We start from the raw sequence: 18,162 nt of genomic DNA on the forward strand, positions 1-18,162 counted from the left end.
CCACGCAGCGTACATTTTATTTAGGAGATGGACTCTGCTAACACTGAATATTCGTAGATGACTACAAATTTTTACGGAACCCCGGAGCACGAGTCTGACATGTACCCATTTTTATCAAGAGTAACTGCAACGTTTGAACTATTTGCACGGACCTCGAAGTCGTGTACTTACTCCGCTAAGTATTGTATCATCATACAACAGCGTGATGACTTACTCGACACGTAAAAAAGAAAGGCGTATGAACACATCACCATCGGTCACGTAGACGCCAATAAATCCACGGTACGTAACAATGCGCCGCAATAATGCCCTGCGCATTAGCCTTCGACGCGCACAATGGACTCGACTGATTTATCGCGCGAGGGATAAGATGGGAAAACGATGGATTTTCCCGGGACTCCAAAACTCTAATGGAGTTTGGCCGTTTTAAAATTTAGATTCTAGTTTCGTATTGAAAATGTGCTTAAAGAAAACGACGGCTAAAGTGCCATTGTACCGTAGAAAAAAGGTGTAAGTTGTAATGAGTTAATGAAAAATAGACTCTAGGTGATAAGACGGGAAAACGATGGAGTTTCCCGAGCCTCCAAAGCACTAATGAAGTTTGGTCATTTTTAAATTTGATGTCTCATTTCGCATCGTATCCTTGGTGGAAATTACAGCTAATATTCATACTATACGGAGAATACAGATGCAAGTCAAATGAATTCACATACGTGAAAGAAAGTCGTAAGTCATAGTGACACAATTACAAAATAGACTTTCAAGTAGATGAAGAGTCTATATTCACAGAAATTTTGGATTTTTTTTCATGACGCTTATTAGGTAAAACGACCTATGTTAACTGTCTTATGAGTTACTAATAGCACTAATAGGTATATTATATGAAATAATGCCTGCTATGTTAATACCTCTCGATTAAACAGGGATGGCATCACACAAATCTGTCATATAAATGAACAGCAAAGCTACACAAAAAGTGATGAAACAGGCCTTGGATCTTCAATTCTAGTTACAAAACAAAGATGACACAGGGTTAGATAGAGATGAACTAAAAGTAGTCAGAGCGGCGGCGCGCAGTGCGCGTGTTGCAGCAGCCGCTGAGTCACGTTGCTCCGAAGACGTAGGCCTACGGATTAGCCCGAAACATGTCGAGCTAAACTCGATTTAAGACGTGAGTTATCCGGGTCATTTCATTATATTTAATATGAACTAAAAGTACGTGATATTTACAAAGTAAAATCTAAGTTAACTGCAAAAAGGAAGACTTGCAGTTTTATTAAGTTAGCAGCATTTAAAACCGGTATTAAATTAGCGCAAACAAACCAAACATTCCCAAAATAACGGAGAACGCTGTACCAGAATACTAGAGTTTTTCAGCGACAAGCAGACCAACCAACGGGTAAACCAGCGCTTTGCTATATTTACACTTCGCCAAAGATATTATCCTCATTAGGTATTCGGCTGACTTGGCCAACAATTATTTTGGCCGGAGCTCCAAAACAGCCCACATCCATTGTGCTATAAGTAGACTTACGCCTTTTTACGCCGGGAACGGGTGCAGCGCGGCACACATATACAGCCCCTGAAAATCGCTTGCCAAATTTTTAATTATTCAAATGTCCCACATCCCCGTAGCTATAACAACCACCCGCATACCTCCGCGCAATAAAACCCGGGATCAAACGAGAAACTACGATCCTTTGTCACACTTTGACAGCTCAGAATGTAGTCTATTAAATTTTAACCGTCCCTTCTCACCTTCGCATTTTTATTCAATGTAACTCCTAAACAGAAAGGATACATTATAGATACGCGACGGAGCAGACACGTACAAAATGAAAATAGGGGCGCAGGAGCGAGGGTGGGGCGGTATGGAAATGTTGGTCAAATATATCATCCGGTGCCTGACAGGCCAATTCTCTTATCGCGCGCGCCCGCCGCCGCGCGCGATCTAAGCTAGCTTAGCTAATATAAAATGGTTTTAAATTCAAGTTTAATTCGGGCTATCTCCAGCCTCCGCCCGCGCCGCTCGTAAATACACCGGCACACACAAAAGGAGGGCGCGATTTACGATTTTGACGGATTTCGAATATTTTAACACCCGAGGATTAGGCGGAGTTACGCGCCCCGGCCGTGCGCCCGCCGTCTTACCTCGTGGCCTGTCGTCTTTCTTCAGATTTGAACGATAAAGATGACTCTCACGAACTCCATACAAACTTTTCTTTTAAAAGCATCCCCTCGGAAGTTCGTAGAGTTGCCTCGGGGCGCGCAAATGAAAAGCCACGCTGCTGCGATCGCGCTTTTCGCATCACTTTTATTAAAACGATGATTATTTAAGCGAGCGAAACTACTCTGAGTGGAGTTCTTACTCAACTGCTGCGGCGCTTCTTGCTGCATTAATATCAGACGCTGCCTCTCGTTACGACTTTACGCAACTTCGGGGTTGCACGGAGAAAACAGAACGTCTTCCCAAGGTATTATTAGACGGTATTGGCCTGTAAGATAACGCGAATAAGTTTGGTTTGTATCTTAATACTACTTAATACTTTCTCCTGCCGGTAGTCTGGCGTTACAAAATAATCTATTTGTTTTCATTCCTCTTTTCGGTGAAAATAATTCTTTGTTAGCATTGCGAGACGAGGGGGCGCAGGCGAATCTGCACCGCATCAGTTTACAGCACCAGGACATCATAAAGTGTAAACAATGACGGCGTTTTCCATTACAATATGTTTACCGATCCGTGGAGCGGCGCATTATGTATGTTATCCTGGTAGGACGCGCGGGGCGCCTCTGAATTTATGAGACTCCGGCAAATATTTGGCGCTCCGAGCTCGGACGCTCGACTGTCGGCTGACAACGAGAAGATTGTCGGCAACTGTTTACACAACGGGATATGGTAATTTTTCAGTCCTTCTCCTCTTTGCCTGTAAGTAGATTCTGTTCACGCTTCCTGTCTAAACCCAAGCTATACCGGCGCTACGTCGCAGCGAGACAATATTATCATAGGTTCGGCCTTGCGTACGGACGGGTAGAGGTTACCCGATGACGAATAACTAAAACAAAGAGCACTGACGTTTAGTATCGTTAAATCTCGTAATAGGATATCATAAATTGCAGTAGGTCGGTACCAGGCTGCCCGGGCGGCTGTCATCGTTTGTCAGAGCATTTCACGCATTGTTGGACAATAACGCAAGCCGGGGCGGGCGAGCATTGTGCGCGCCCGCTCGTCTGGACGCGTGACGTGACGCGCGTGCGATATGCTGACCGCTACGATCTATGCGGCACTGGTACATGCCAGGATGCCTCTACTATGTCACACTGACAGCTGAAATTCTAAAGCACTAAACCAATTTCAGTGAGCGCGGCTGCCATGTCTTTTCCGTTTGCACTTGCTTCTCGTATGTGATTTACGCCGACAGATGAAATTACGTAATTGGTGAACAGCCAAAAGGTTTGTAAGAATTTAATGGCATCGCTGAAGTATCATTACAGGGAATCAGAGTTGAATATTCGACGCCTCTTCGTGTCCGTACGCGATTTTACGAGACAGAGATTGTAATTCCCACTGGCGAGTTGTCGTGGGACCGCTGCAGGGTCTAAAGACCCCGCCGCACCCGCGTATGTGACCTTACATGCACCACAATCAAATTTATATCGGCGGTCCAAAAAAAAAACATCAAATATGTTCGGTATGCGACGTCCATGAGATCGAATCAGAACTTAAAGAACCGGGCGGGATAAAAAAACGTACAAGTTCAAAAAAGTAAAAAAGTGAAACGGCTCGGACGGTGGACGCGTAAATTCGAATCAAAAGGAATCAAATGTCACTTTATAGATATCTGTATAATAGCGTGTCATTTCTTAACGACCGCCATTTTATTTAAAAGGCTGATTTATTTGGGTACTAATATTAATGTAGGTACCAGTCATATTATGTAGTTAATAAGCGTAAATTTTTTGATGTTAATAATCGTAAAAGTTACTACGAGTATTTAAATCTTTGGACGCGAGCATTCCGACGCTAAAACGGGCTTTAAAAATAAACAGGAACATTTTTGACAGCAGCTGCCAAAATTCTTTTTGGCGCGCAGACGGTTTGTTTTGTTTGACATCTGTCAAAAATGGCTACCGATATAATGAGGCGTTGGAAAAGTACCTAAGCTTTAGAGTCTTATATATAGTATATTTGTATGTATATAAATTCTTGACAAACGTTAAGATAGATGTACAAAAGTATCAGTCTTTGAATGGATTAGAGGAGCATTCAGCTAGGGACCGATAAAGAGTAAGTTCTGAAGACAGAAATAGTTGAATAGTGTAAATCTAGATAGATTTCTTAATAAGTTAATCACGCGTAAGTTGATCAAATTAAATATAAAACCGGCCAAGAGCGTGTCGGACACGTCCGAAATAGGGTTCCGTAGCCATTAAGAAAAAATTAAGTAATATTTTTCTAAGGATTTCGTATTTTGTACGGAATATTCCAAGTTTAGGTATATTTTATACCTCAGGCTGCTATTTACTCTTAAACTACTAATAATTCTCAAGAAAACTTAACCGTTATTTACTACCATCAGGATATTTTTTTAATTTTTTTCTACCCACCGGTTTAGATTTTAGAGGGGGGGGCGGGGGGGAATGACAATCGATTTTAATGAAAATTTGCACTTTAAAGTTGAATATTTTGCAAACAAATCACTGAATCGAAAATCGTTTTAGCAACCCCCTAATTATTTTAAAAGACCTATGCAACGATACCCCACACTACAAGATTGGATGAGAAAAAAAAAATCACCCCCACTTTACCTCTATGGGAGGCAAGTACTGAAAAAACATTTTTTTGTATTTTTTAATGTACCATTTTGTCGGCATAGTTTACATATATAAAATTACAGCTTTCTAGCATTGATAGTCCCATTTGGTTACGGAACCCTAAAAATTGTAACCTCCTGAATTGTATTTTTTAAAAGACGCGTAGTGCTAACTACCTCCCTGTTCAAGGAGTCAAATATGACTCATACAAGTATTTTGGGTTATTCTCAAGACCCATCATCACCATCATCATCTCGACCTATAAATGTCTCACTACCGGGTACAGGCCTCCTCTTAGTATGAGAGGGCTTCAAGAGAGACGAGAGTCAACAGCTTCATTATTTTGTGAAATTATTTAACCTCTTCACCGCCAGTCATCCAGTCGTCACAGCCAATGGTATGCCTCACATGCCACGGTCATTTATACCCCTCCGGCGTCTTACATGACCAACATTCCACTCGAAATGAATCCTTCTGCAATGGAATTAAAAATCAAGTTGATTTTGTCGTTGGTTTTAGTTTGTTTTCTGGCGGTGAAGAGGTTAAGCATATTAGGGGCTGTTTCACCACCCATTGATTAGTGTTAACTGACGGTTAAATTTGATGCCGTCTCCGTCTATTCGAACAAAACAAACAGAGCAAGCATTACATTTATCAGTCAAAAAAATTTAATCAATGGATGGTGAAATAGGAGGTTAAAGTCATATTAATTTGGCATTTATTTACATTAGTTTGTACTTTATTACGTAGGTACAGTCACCAGCATTAATATCTGGCACAGCGGAGCGTGCAAACATATCTGACACGTCCTTCCGGCCCTAGAAATAGAGTCGTATCAGATATTTATGCACGCTTGTTGTGTCAGATATTGGTTCGATTTTTTTTGCTGTTTCGTACAGTCACCAGCACCATCATCGGACACAACAAGCGTGCATACATATCTGATACGACTCTACTTCTAGGGCCGGAAGGACGTGTCAGATATTTTTGCACGCTCCGCTGTGGCAGATATTAATGCTGGTGACGGAACAAGTCCTTATCTTCGCTAGCTTTATCTGACTCATTTTACTAAGTACATATAGTAGGTATGTAAACGCATTTATTATTCGTAAGGCATCAGGTACCGCCCACATCGTCGTTAAGCCCTACAAGGCAATTAATGCTTGTAATTATTTTTTTCTTTTCGATACAAAGCTCCGATGCCAGCGTGCGGTCCTTGTATGATACCAGACGTACTAAATACTAAAAGCTATGTGGCATCTTGTTATAAATGGTACTGAAGGTGTCTGGTTTTAAAAGACCTATCCAACGATACCCTACACTACAAGGTTGGATGAGAAAAAAAAATCACCCCCACTACGTCTATGGGAGGTACTCTAAAAACAAATTGTTTTTGAATTTTTGACTGTACCATATTGTCGGCATAGTTTACATATATATTCGTGCAAAATTACAGCTTTTTAGCATTGATAGTCCTTAAGCAAAGCCGCGGACGGACAGACAGACAGACAGACATGGCGAAACTATAAGGGTTCCGTTTTGGCCATTCGGCTAAACTCAGAGATGCGAGCCGGGGTTCGAACCCACGACCCTCTGCTTGAGAGGCGATAGTTCAAACCACTAGGCCACCACGGCTTCAAATTTACTTCTTATCATCTGTTTAATTTAAACACTTTGATCAAGTATCATTACAATTTTTTTAAACAAACAGAACCATTTTGATTTCAAAACAAGCGGCCGTAAACAAACAAAAAGGCACACGACAAATGAGTTCTCACGTATCGAGATGGTATCGCTATCTATTCGATTCCAGCTGGGTATCACTAACACAGACTTTCGCTTCGGAAACGTAATTTATTATTTCTTAATCTTAAACTGTGAAATATTTGAACTGACTTGGCGGGGGCAATCGGTTGCCCCCTGATATTGGATATTATGTACTATCCAACCAACTGAATCGTGCTCCACTGTGGATCCCATTCGTAGAAAAAGTCATAGTGACATCGGATTGTTTGACAAGGGAATTCATTATGACATTTACTGTGAGAACGTTCCACGTTGGCTCAGGAATCAAACGGTTCGACTGTACCTTTATCTACCGAGGAGTACAGCGGAGCCTAGTATAGTTTAGTACCTTGTATACCGGAGACAGGACAATAGAGAGCTTTCTTCTGTCGTATTCTATTAAAAATATTGTACTGCTATATTTTGGATGCAGATTAAAAAGTTTGATCATGTTTATCAATTGTTAACAAAGCAACTGTACCTACTTGAAAAAAATACGCTGCGTCACAGAAATTTGCCGTATTTTTCTTACCTAATTGATGGTAAGTTGCTGATACAATAACAGCCTAATCTACCCATAAGAAGAAGAAGAAGATTGATTTATTTGCCAACATGAACAATACAGGATAGGCACACAGAATACAAATAAACAATAAACTAATATAGAATGCGTTTGCCAGTCCCTTGCACTGTGTGGCAGGAACAGGCTCAGCTTATGCTGCGCTTGCTCAGAAGCTGCCAGCGCTGGTTTTCAGCCTGCCCCCGTTTTTTTTTTATTCGGCTGGATGGCAAACGAGCAAGTGGGTCTCCTGATGGTAAGAGAGCCGTTGACTCAGGCTAGCTAGAATGGCTCACATAGCAGGTAGATTGGCACGCAAATAAGCTCTAGGTTGTAGCTGTCCAGAATATATTACAGATGATGATTGTTTGTCGGTAAACGGATTTTTTGGAACAATTTTTAAGTACTTATCGATGTTAAATATCCAGCCCAAACCTCGGGTCGAGATCAAATCTTGTCTGTTTCTGTCGAACTTACCTGAAACAAATAAAGATTAAAATTAATTGATGAGGAAACCTGCATACACTTGCGAAGAGATTCAATGGTTTATGTGAAGTTCTGCACTGGGCCCGCGTGGGAATTGTGGCTCAATCTTTCGTATTCTGAATTACATACACTTAGGCACATAGCGATGCAAATTATCAGTTTTTTTTATCAGTAGTGTTTCTCTCATTTTTCATCAAAAATATTTTTCCAAATAATTCATTTCCCCAATGTTTTGTATCAACAATAGTATAAAACGGGCCATTTTACCCAAGACGTTCATATAGCCACCCAAGCCGGTATGGCGAGGGTGGATAGACACGTCGAGGGGAAAATGGGTTTAATGCTCGAGTTTTACACTCTGCTTTTCACTTCGATGGCGAGGAAACGAAATTAGCAACAGTGGATCAATTGTTCACTTACTATGTACATTTTATTTTAAATGATTTTTTATATTATTATAATTTTTTAGTTTTATTGATTTATTTTGATTGATTTGATTGATTTTTAATTTTATATAAATTAAAAATTATGAAAAATATATATAAGCTTCTTTGTTTGTGGCTGTTGACACCTTGGTTACCTTGGTCTTAGACGAAGATTTTATTTTATGCACTAGTGCATAAAAAGTCATTTTATGTCGCCTAGATCCAGCATAAACGCGAACTTTACGAGCATGAGAAGTGATCACGATTTTTTTTAAACTGTATGTACTTCAAGATTGTCATAAAACTAACCTAACCTAGCCTAAAGGGTTCTATAAGATAGTCCTGAATAATATACAGTTTCAGAAAAAAAAATCGTTCATCTATAATGAAACAGTTGGGGAAATCATTCCTTTATTCATTCATCATCAAAATTCATTTGAGAAAATGTTCGGTGAAAATCCAGGCTCCTAGTCACAGTTATTAAGTATTTATTTATTATTAGCTAATGATGAATGATTTTAAATACGGGCCGGAAAAAAACACCGGTTTTTCCCACTTAGCCAGAACAACCCATAATATCCCATTATAAGAAACGAGCGACCTCGAATTACGAAATAATGCAATAATTGAATGGTGTCAACGCGAAAACAACTAAATTACGTGTTTGTGTGAATTTTATATCAAAACAACGATTTGATTGCTTCGTGCCCTGTGTTTTGCGTTTGATACGCCGATTAGATAGTAATAAGCGCGTGTGCGCTTGCGAGGGTTGCCATGTGATTGGTGCTAATAAAGGCAGAGCTTGGCTCTCTTTTCTACGATACAAACAATTACTCTTTCATCATCATCATCATGTCAGCCGGACGTCCACTGCTGGACATAGGCGTCCCCCAAGGCTCTCCACTCAGACCGGTCTTGTGCTTTCCGCATCCACCGCGGTCCCGCGATCTTAAACCAGGTCGTCACTCCATCTTGTTGGAGGCCTACCGACTGCCTGACGACTCATTATTGAGCAAAAATGAGTGAGTAGGTAATACAGAAAATAGGTACAGTGAAAAAATAAACCGAATAGCGTACCGGGGTGGAACAGATGTCATGTGTCAAAGAAATTATAGCGGAATTGCTTACGAAAAGGTCCTATCAGCCAGTGCCATGTATCAGAATATCGAAAATTGAAATATCGATATTTTAACATTAGAAAGGTATATTGATTTTCGATATTCAGATACGTCCCCATAATACACAGACAAAATAACTCTTTGGGCCAGTTAGGTAATTACAAAGCAAGTCCTGTTCTCGAGTCTTGAGTATCATCATCATCACTGCTGGACATAGGCCTCCCCCAAGGCTCTCTACTCAGACCGGTCTTGTGCTTAAGTATGTATCTATCTATTTGAGTATGTATGTATGTTTATCCAATGTCTGGTCCCCATCTATAACACAAGCTTTGCTTATACTTTGGGACTTGGTCGATTGGTGTAAAATTTCCCTTGGTTTTTTTTTTATTCGACTGGATATTTATTTACAAGCAAGAGGCGGACTTTGTTCGTTTATTCCTGACTTCGCTCACGTTGAAGAATAAAAAATTTGGGCAGCCCATGGAAATTGCAAGAAATCTTTTTTTAGTGCAACTCTATAGGTAATACTCTAGGAAATATGGCCGAATTTTAAGTCTCTAGCTCCACTGAATTAGGATTTGCGTTATGCATACATAATATTAGTCAGTCAAGTTGATTTTAATAGTCGTCATCAAAATCTCATAAAGTGCCAGGTATAATAGATTGTATGTTTTGTCAATATAAATTTCCGTCAAACGTGACAACTGTACCATATCGCAATTTTAGAAAAGTGCAAAAGTGATTGTGTTTTATCTCTAAATTAAATTATCTATTAATAACTGCCCATAAATAGATTCTGGCGAAATTTCTCTTTCTCTTCTTCTTTCTGTTCCAAATTTGAAATATAGTGATTAGAAACGTTGTTTTTTTTCATCCAGCCAGTGCGTTTTCACTTAGATTGTGCTTTAACTTTGATGCCCCTAGATCCGTGAGGGCGCCTCAGTTGCGGCACTCGTCATGATATGTAAATTGCTCAACCTAGGTAGGTAATTGTCCAATTTGTTCCGTTTGCAACTAATTCAATTGAATTTTGTTTACGTGACCGGCTCATTGTTGTTTCTATGTACGTAATTTTAAATTGTACCCCGTCCACATTATGTATGATTACTATTGTTGGTAATGCGCTGTGATTTTCGTTATCTGTGAGAAAATTGTCCGTAATCCAACCAAATTGTGTTATGATGTGCCAACTGTTATTACAGCCGATTTGAACATTTTACAATACTTAAGTGGTATTACAATTTGTAAGAATCGAGAGGACAATAGCAACAGGCCAAATAATAATCTAATTTAGTTAACTGGCTCCAGTGTAATTATGAATGGACCAGGCGCTCATAAAGAGTAATGAGTGGAGCACAATGCCGACTCTAATTAACTATGAACGAGCGGCGATGCCTACTTCCACGTTTTTCTTCAGATTTCCCGGCAGCCTTAACCGTCGCGTTATAAAAAAGGAATTCATCCCATCCCATTCTCTCCGCTTGCACCTTGCACCGGGTTATTATTTCCTTTTCGCTCTTTTGTTTCAACGATGTCGACATCTCGCTCCGCGCCCCGCCCATTTGTAAAATCGACTGGCCGCGCCGTCCTTGCACCTGTCTCTTTCGCGTCCGGCTGATTTATGTGAGAGTGAGCGGGTTTGATCGACGCTTTGTTTTCCAGCTTCAACTGTCGGACGCGTTAGTTCTTTTTTCGAAAAAGGCGCTCGCTGACCCAAGGATTAGGTTATACGTTATTACCGGGTGTAAATTCAGATAATGTCTCGCGATTGCGAAGCGAATTCCTGCGGCTCGGGTGTCGTTAGGACTTTTTTGTGAATGCGCAGTAAGTGCGCCGTTTTGTAAAACTATATTTACGATAATGTTATCTCGCGCGGCCGTATTACATTACGTACCTACGCCGCGGGTACGGCCGTGATTAATGATTAGCTCGCCCGCGGCGGCCGAACGCCAAGCTCGAAAAAAATCAATTCTAAGAAGCACATGACGAGGTATAGTTATTACGAGAGCAGGACATGATCAAGCCATTAGCCGCGGGACTCTCGCCGGCGACTCTATAAATCGGCCGTTGTTTATGCCCTCCCGAAAAAGCGCAGAATTAAGATTTTAAGGCGGGCCGCGGAATGAGCGCAAAAAGCGCGGGAGGGTTGACAAGTTGAGAAATGCGCCGCGGCTTTCGGCGGGAATGCCATTCTAATCAAAATAGTTTACGCGTCGATCGCGGCGACGCCCGCGCCGTGGGAACGCATCATTTTTTTTCATCCGACATCGATGGTCTTAGTTTTTTTACGGATCATTTCATCGTGACGGAATTAGGCGGACGCGCTTTTTTTGTAAACAAACAGGTTGACAACGAAGTCGCGTATCGCGCGAACTCGACAAACTGTTATAAATCAGACAGAACAAATAAAACCGCTCGCCGAGGTGAAAACGTTATTATCTTTATAATTGCACGTCAAGGCGGGAAAAGTGGGGGCATTTGGCGCGTTTTTCTTTTCCCGCTGCGTATGATATATCGCCCATGAATACGGGATGTCGCCACACCTGCTGACTTCCTTATGAATCCGAAATTGCGACTGTCACCCGTCTTGTTTATCAACTAATATTTAGATTGCCTACGTCGCGTTACGTTCATTTTCATTTATAACGGCAAAGCCTTTATCTTGTTCCACTATTGCATTGTCTTACCGGTTAGCCGAGATCCGATCGTCCGTGTTCATGCTCTCAGAAATGTGGGCTGTTATCGAGCCATCATAAAAATAAAACACAAGATGTGTAACAATGAACTTACAAGGCTAAAATCAAATATAAGCCAACAATATGCGCCGTAAGTCGTCTGTGGCGAGCGCCGCCGCCCCGCCTCGTAGCTAACAAAGCGCCTCACTATCGATGTCTCTGTCAAAAACTGTCAAAAACGTGACAGGCGCCGTGTCAGGCTAACGAGCCGTGCGGCCCCGACGCGTCACTGTGACGCAGCACTTTGCGAACAGCGCCATCTATCGGCAAGTAGACGAACTAGCGTTTCCTTGTACCGTCGCGCGGCGCTATTGAGTGATTATCACAAAAGGAATAACAATCGTCTGGATACGGCGATACATAAAGATGCAAATGAGCCGCGCCCCCGGCGGCGGGCGGCGGAACGAATTTATCGCGACGTACCTCATTATCGCTAACAAGCATTCGAACTCTTCTTTACCCCATAAATATGATATTTTACACCTGCGCGGAGACAGTTCGCGGCCGTGCAGCGTGCAGTCGTTCGTTAACAACTCTAATCGTTTCGCTATTGATTCTTACAATAGGGGAGTAGATACGTAAAAGGTCGACCTTAACATATCTGGATCAACACTATTTTACATAAAAAAAGTTACTAAATTTGTACGCAGCAAATAGGTTCCCCAAAACAATATGGTCGAAAACAGATTGATGACGGTCGTTCTAAGTTGGTAGGTGTAGGTACAGTTTTCCAGACAGCAGGATACTTTTTCAAAAAGGTTTGTCTTTGCACATATCTATACATAAAAAGAATCCCTATTTCACTTTGTCACGCCATAACTTTAGAACAACACTGTACTTACCAATTTCGTCCATAGTTTTTTTAAGTTTTCTGATACTTTGTAGAAGCTTAAGGGGCTGTTTCACCATCCATTGATTAGTGTTAACTGGCCGTTAGGTGTGATGCCGTATTTTTTAGCGCATAACTAATTGTCGCGATTTGAACAATCTACAAGCGCTAGCATTTTTGCACTATGATTATTTCTATATAATTTTATATATTATGCAATTAAACGCCGCGTTCTGGAAAAGTAAAATCTTTGGGAAAACGCAAATACGGTATTTGACAACTCCTGAATTTGCCATATCTTAATATTATTATGAAAATATAGATATACAGACAGTGTTTAGCGAAGAGAAAACTTAAATCGGTTGAAAATATGATTTATAGTGAATTTTTGAAAATCTATATACCTGTCTCTTTCTCAAACGCTTTTCTCTATGCAGCAAGTATGGCGGTACTGGCGTGTGACGTCACATGCCATGCCATTGTCTTTCTCTGTCTAATCTTGAATTTCAAACCCTCATAACTTTGTTATTTGTAAAGGTAGCTTAAAAAAATTCTTTATTGCATTGTGTAGTTTTAATTTTTAAAACATATACAAAATAGTCAAATACCGTATTGGGCAACCTTAACTGGGAAAATGCCCGTTTCGGACCTACCCTACCTAGGTTGAAGACCTACTTTGTGTGAAGAGTGAATTCTTATAGCAAGTGCATATTTTTGGGAAGTGAGGTAGAGCCTAGGGTATAAACCATTATACTGAATACTGCTATGCTTTTTTTTACTTAAGAGCGAAAAATATTTAAGTACTTACCTACATTTAGCTAATTTTGTAAAGTATACACAAATCACACAAACCCATCTATCACCACCACCACACTACACTGAAATTACATTAGGCTCCCAACTAACAACTGGTAGCATGGTGTACGGTTGTGTTACTCTGAAGATGAGCTCTGGTTGAGTTCGAAACGCGTCAGTGTAGTGTGGTGGTGGTGATAGATGGGTTTGTGTGATTTGTGTGTTCTTACAGTGTGGAGGTGGAGGAACTGCATGAACACGCATTTATTTTGCATAAGCTTGGCTATCATAAGGTCGCGGGTGAGCAAGGAAATTCTTTTAGTTCATTAATTTGGACTTGTTTAACTACTGGACTAAATCCAATCCAATCTGATTTTTTTTACAGTTGAAAAATACTATTAAGTAGTGATAGGTAACCAGCCGTTTACAATAACTCCGTATATTTTACGTTCAATTAACTTCCATTCTATTAGACATTTAATAAGATCACTGTTAATTAAATACAATAATTACGGAAAGGTTTCATAGCAAACAGGAAAACAATGTTTTAACTGCGATCGAACACGGAAAGACCTCACACGACCATTTTAAACATCGAAGAATGAATAAACGATTCAATTAAGTTTTCAAGACAGCGACATCTGTACGTCGATGGCAGCACTAATTGTACATGGGTTGAGCTCATTTGGCAAAAAGTGGTCGAGCGGGCTAGACGTAGGTACTGATTAACTAAGATAGTGATCATGATATTGACTTTAGACGTCACTTGGGTAAAAATATGCTGTTCGACTCATAATGCTGATGATGTTCATAATTATGATTATGATCGGGTAAAGCCCACTTTTAACCCCCGACGCAAAAAGAGAGGTGTTATCTAGCTAGGTAAATAACTTTAAACAAAGTTTCATTGATGTACATGTTTTGCCGCCTAACTGTCGTATTAAGTCCTACTTTACCTGTACTAAGAATTAATTTACCCAAATATCTAATTTTAATCAAGGTAGCCACTAAGGTGGTTTGATCTTATGACCTCTGCATTTAAACATTTCTATGAACTTTACGGCGAAGGAAAATATCTTTAGGAAATCTGCATATGCCTGCAAAGAAATTAGATGGTACCAGCGTACGAGTATGTGTCAAGTTCATTAACGATACCATAAAAACATTTTTTTTAAAACATGCATTCCGGTATTCAGGCATTTTGATACTAAGTTAAGTCGTTTAGAGATATCGACGTCTCGGTAATAGAATAAAACGAAATCAAGTCGTTATGGACCCTACCCTTAATCATATTTACAAATTGCTAGTAGCTTTTACGATGAAATCGGTAGCGAAATTAGCTACGAAACACAATACAAAGAGCCAATAGAAAATAAAGAGCTACTTAAGTTACATGCCATCAAAATCCAAACACCATAGAAATCCAATACAGGAAAATGAACAGTGTTTTATACGTTTCCCAACAAATAACAAGGAGCACCGCGAGATTATTGTCAAGATAGTGGCGGTACGAATATCGCCGATTGATACCGCGGCGGGCTCCCGGGGGACCTCATACTGGAAAAAAATATCAACCAACTACCCGTACCTATACATATTTAATGGAGCGGGGCGTGGCCACAATATCTCCGAGTACCAAGCCAGCAGAAATTGAGAAGCGTTATCGTATCGAAATCCACCGTATCTGGGCCGGCGGTCTCCGAGGAAATCATTGGGAAGGCATCCGGAAAATTTACCGCACATTCCGGCTCATGTGGCGTAACACACCTGCCTCTTGCTTATGCGAACCTAGTACGTGATCTATTCTGTTCGCCTGATATTGCTCTCAGAAAAAGGCTTCACGTTGTATGTTTTAACTCTACATTGTGTAACGAAAAGCTATTAGGCGGCCATCGATTGATACTCTAAATATTCATAAGAAAAAGGGGTTATTTACTGAATGTCTAACAATTTCAGCCGGGGCGCCGTAATGGGAAGTCTAGTTAATTATTCAAAATGTCGACACTATAATGGGACGTGCGTTTATAAATATTCAATAGTCGATCGGTTCGAACGCACGTTCTGCAACGCGTTACCTACTGCGATACAAATTCCACTTAACGAGTATACGAATTTTTCATCGAAATACAAATCGTAACGCGTGTGGTTTGCGTTGCTTTTGAAAGTAAACTTTTGAATTTCGAATGAGCCCAATTAGGGCTTAGATTCGCTGGCCACACGACCGGAACCCGGTCAATTAGAACACATTGTCAAACCGAAAATTTTGAATCGGGAACGACAACCGCAACCGCAGCGCGCAAACAAGCGCGCACAATGACGTTTAAAAATTTACAAACGACTTGACATTTGGCTCAAACAGAGCACTATTTGGGTAATAATCGGCTGCGGTCTCGGTGCGGGCCAGAATAGGCCAATTTGTGGTCGCGCCGAATGACTTGAAAACATCGTGACATTAACGCAGGATCTCCGCTGCTCGCGCGCTGATTGGCCAAATTGTTTTTGATTGCGCACGCGTTTTGGTTCGCTGTACGGGCGTAATTGCATGTAATTTCGCGTCGGATAGGCAAGAATAACGGGAATGCGTACGTTTAAATTACGATTTCGATTAGCTTTCGTCTTAAATTGCTTAAGTTTAAACGGAAAGCTGAAGGATTATTTTTGCCGGCCATCTTGAGGTTATGGCGGAGGTGGAGCGTAATGGCGTACGGCGAAGCGACGGTAATCCGTGTAATCGGTGTAATGAGCGTAATTCGTGTAATCGCGTAATGAACGCGGATCGCCGACCAGGGCCGCAGCGGTGACGTGGTAATGGCCCGTATACCGCCGCGCCCGACGTGACTCGCCGACTAATTGTTTTGCATTTAAGGACTATGACAAGATGGCTGAAGCAGGACGCGATGTTAATGCGGAAGGTCACTGTTACTGTCACCCTTTTCTAAAATAATATTAAGGTCGTACGCGAAACTTACATAAACTTTGCAACCGGCTTTGCAACACCATTGAAGCTATCGAATGAAAAGTATGCCTATTAGCTATATAGTCGTTCTTATGCGTCAAATCATACGTAATAGGGAATATTACTGATTTTTTTCCGTCGGAGTGCAGCACTAAGCACAACAACCATAAACAGTTTTTTGAGTATCTTAAATACCATTATATCGTATTATTTAAATTATTTTTTTGGAAATATAGCTCTATCGTTCGTATGTAATATATTCATGATATTTTGTTACTAATAAATATCATGATTTCTAAGTACTTACTAAACTAATACTCTTTGGTCATGATCTGTCATGGCGACAAAATATAAAGAGAACTGACATTGTCGTGAGTTTGCGCTAGTGTGCCCCCTGCGCAGAGCTTTGCCTATATGCCCTATCACTAACTTAGTGTTACTCGTTCGTTGTTGCAAAAAAACTGAAGCCAAATGCTTTTAACCATGACAGTTGCTTTATTCATCATATCGCAAACAATAAGGCTAGCTAGTCCAGCCAGCATCAAATTAACATATGTTGCAATCAGGTGGGAGGAGAGGTAAGTGCCGTAATCCGTAATTTGCGTAATTGCGGTAATAGATCCGGCGGCTCCGAGTGAGATGCAGCTCTAGCCTAGCGGTGTCTCGCGAGGCTGACATCTTTGAAATTATTTCGTATATATTTAAAATATCACAGCTTAATTATGATCGCGACGTTAATTAACTCAATGTGGACAACACGAACAAATTCCTAGTTAACTTATTTGATTATATCCAAGGTTTATCTATATCTAATACCAGGTTAACATGGGTATGTAAATGTATGGGCAGCCTTACGTGGACATACGCCAGTATCCTGCACGCCATACAAGGCGTGCCCCGCTGAGCTTGCAAATTGCGACAACTCATTGTTCTCCAAATACATGCTCGCCTGGTATCCGGTGTCTAAGGTACCAGGGTACCAGATACCGGAATGAATAACCTAGTAGATAAGCATCGAGAAATTATCGAGATTGCTCACGGATTGTTTTAATTCCAAGCACGGCTGTTCAATTTCGCTTTTTATTTTTACTCGCAACATGTGCGTTAGAGAAAATATTCTAAAATATAACTTGTCTCCATAAAATGACGATATCAAAGAACTTGAAAGTCCATATATCAAGCCCGGTAGTTAACGAAACGTTATCGCAACTGGTCACACGGACGCGTCAATCCGTTCGCTCGTTTCAAATAAAATTGATTTTAAAGCATTTTTTAATGTTTGACATAAATCAGTCAGTTTAACAAAACAATGAATCCTTTGTAATAGTATAGCCTATTAAATTTAGGGACATTAACGTCTTACAGCGCACGGGTTTATTTCGTGTTTTTCCAGTCATTTTCGGGTTGGGCGCCGCTCGTTCGGTAATTTTGGAATGATTTACTGCGCTCGTCTTTATAGTGAATGACATTTTATTTGCAGTAAATATTGTGATGTTTACGTTTTCTATGTTTTAGAATTGATTATTTTGTAATTCCGTTTGTTTTACGAACGTCAAGATGATGTTCCACAGTCGCCCCGTGAGGATGAGCTGTCACTTCTTGAAGTTACTTAGTATCTTCAGAGGCTTTCGTTTTTCGAATTGAAGGATAGATCATAGTTTA

The 18,162-nt window shown here is 40.6% G+C and overlaps 1 protein-coding gene across 4 annotated transcripts in view; it reads right to left on the bottom strand.

Annotated features, from left to right (window-relative positions):
* hth (Meis homeobox homothorax) overlaps positions 1–18,162 on the bottom strand; it is a 385,579-nt gene that overhangs the window by 34,992 nt on the left and 332,425 nt on the right. The window lies entirely within an intron of this gene.

The sequence above is a fragment of the Choristoneura fumiferana genome, chromosome 11 (genome assembly GCF_025370935.1).
Source record: "Choristoneura fumiferana chromosome 11, NRCan_CFum_1, whole genome shotgun sequence".
Lineage (NCBI taxonomy): Eukaryota > Metazoa > Arthropoda > Insecta > Lepidoptera > Tortricidae > Choristoneura > Choristoneura fumiferana.